At 55.5% G+C, this 2,500-nt stretch overlaps 1 non-coding gene across 1 annotated transcript in view; it reads right to left on the reverse strand.

Moving 5' to 3' along the window:
• Positions 1-189, reverse strand: part of LOC126093547 (small subunit ribosomal RNA) — a 1,909-nt gene extending 1,720 nt beyond the window's left edge. Inside the window, exon 1 of the ribosomal RNA XR_007521685.1 lies at positions 1-189. This exon is cut by the window's left edge and continues 1,720 nt beyond it. This is a non-coding gene — a ribosomal RNA (small subunit ribosomal RNA).
• Positions 190-2,500: the final 2,311 nt, after the last annotated feature.

The following is a 2,500-nucleotide window of genomic DNA, read 5'->3' on the forward strand; positions in this document are numbered from 1 at the left end:
GTCGGGACTCTGTTTGCATGTATTAGCTCTAGAATTACCACAGTTATCCAAGTAACGTGGGTACGATCTAAGGAACCATAACTGATTTAATGAGCCATTCGCGGTTTCACCTTAATGCGGCTTGTACTGAGACATGCATGGCTTAATCTTTGAGACAAGCATATGACTACTGGCAGGATCAACCAGGGAGCTGCGTCAACTAGAGCTGAGCAGCCGGCCGCCCGGGAGTGTGTCCCAGGGGCCCGCGCGAACACGCAAGCGTCCGCTCAATTATTCTGCAAACAGGAGGAGGCTGAGCTCCCCTGCACAATACACCTCGAAACCCTCTCAGGTCCCGGCGGCGCGCAGCGCCGTCCTAAGTACTTGGTCGGGTTCGAGAGAGGCGCAATCGCCCGGAGTTAGGCGAGTAGACGCTTTAGGTGCGACCACCCGTGCTCCCAACTGAGCTTGCCGCTGCCGACAGAGGCCCGGGAGCGTGCTGTCGTGGCATTGCCGGCGGGAGACAACACGCGCCACCTACGGTGACCGGCAGCTCCAACGCCAGCGCCACAGAAGGGCAAAGGCCCCACGTGGGTGCCGAAGCGAACTCTCCCAGCACAGCGCACGTGCCAACACGTCTGCACAACTGCGATACAAACCACCAGCGAGAACCGCTGGGGCGACCGAGCAGCAGACGGCGTCGCGGCGCCGAGTGCCGGGCGGCGGCGCATCCTCAACGCACACAGTCCTCAATCGGACCAGCACACTGCAGATGTCCACCGCGCTTCGCACCGGGCCGGCGAGGACCCACTTTGGCTGCACGGCGCCACGCGCAGGGTGCCCCGGCGCGCAGGTGCGCCGCCTGCCGCGTCCGTCGGCCGGCGCGCCTGCCACTGGGCGCCCCCACCAGCCGGCTGTAGCGCGTGCGCCCACGCACCGCGCGGCCAGCACGCCGGGCGGCCCCCCCTCACCGGCCGGGGACAGTCCCACCCACCCACAGCCGCGTATCGCTTCACACCCAGATTCACATTCACGTTCGTTGGTATGGTGGGGACCGCTTCGTAGCTGTACCGATCGTTGCCCTCACAGATGTACCTCCAGCAAGGACAACCGCACCACAACGGGTTACCAGTTGTTCATGTGCGTAACGTCACCAGTAAACGTACACGTCCATCCCCGTTTGCAAAGTCAACTATTATTGCATGCCTGCCTGTCAGGTGTCAAGACACACTACATCCGCTCACATCCACGCAACAAAATGTGCCCGACTAGAGGGCACGTGGAAGGTGCCCCCGTACGTATGCGATGTCCATTGCGCGACCAACTGTCAACCGGCCTCTGTAGCATGTCGCAGATGTGGAACGCGGGGCACCGTGCTATCACATTGTGTGAGAAGAGACTACTACGTCTGCATACACGCGCCACTACATGAACAGACGGCTCATGCTGATCGCCATCCACTGCGTCCATTACTCCCACACGTCTCTATGGCGTACCACACTGCAATGCAGCTGTTATGGGGAGATGACACGTAGCTGTGTACACAAAATTCTGAGCGGGTTGCGGTTGGACAACAATACATTAATGTAACGTGTCATATGCCAATTACAGAGCAGGGTAAGGCACAACGTGGGTTAGGTTAAGGCACAACGTGGGTTAGGTTAAGGCACAACGTGGGTTAGGTTAAGGCACAACGTGGGTTAGGTTAAGGCACAACGTGGGTTAGGTTAAGGCACAACGTGGGTTAGGTTAAGGCACAACGTGGGTTAGGTTAAGGCACAACGTGGGTTAGGTTAAGGCACAACGTGGGTTAGGTTAAGGCACAACGTGGGTTAGGTTAAGGCACAACGTGGGTTAGGTTAAGGCACAACGTGGGTTAGGTTAAGGCACAACGTGGGTTAGGTTAAGGCACAACGTGGGTTAGGTTAAGGCACAACGTGGGTTAGGTTAAGGCACAACGTGGGTTAGGTTAAGGCACAACGTGGGTTAGGTTAAGGCACAACGTGGGTTAGGTTAAGGCACAACGTGGGTTAGGTTAAGGCACAACGTGGGTTAGGTTAAGGCACACCGTGGGTTAGGTTAAGGCACACCGTGGGTTAGGTTAAGGCACAACTTGGGGGTAGATTGCGGTGCAAATTGCATTACATTGCGGTGCAAATTGCATTACATTGCGGTGCAAATTGCATTACATTGCGGTGCAAATTGCATTACATTGCGGTGCAAATTGCATTACATTGCGGTGCAAATTGCATTACATTGCGGTGCAAATTGCATTACATTGCGGTGCAAATTGCATTACATTGCGGTGCAAATTGCGTTACATTGCGGTGCAAATTGAGTTACATTGCGGTGCAAATTGAGTTACATTGCGGTGCAAATTGAGGTAGGTTAAGGTGCAACACAGGTTAGGTTAAGGTGCAACATAGGTTAGGGTGCAAGATGGGTTAGGTTAAGGTGCAAGATGGGTTAGGTTAAGGTGACATAGGTTAGGGTGCAAGATGGGTTAGGTTAAGGTGCAAGA

This window comes from Schistocerca cancellata, chromosome 7 (genome assembly GCF_023864275.1).
Source record: "Schistocerca cancellata isolate TAMUIC-IGC-003103 chromosome 7, iqSchCanc2.1, whole genome shotgun sequence".
In the NCBI taxonomy this organism is placed as follows: Eukaryota; Metazoa; Arthropoda; class Insecta; order Orthoptera; family Acrididae; genus Schistocerca; species Schistocerca cancellata.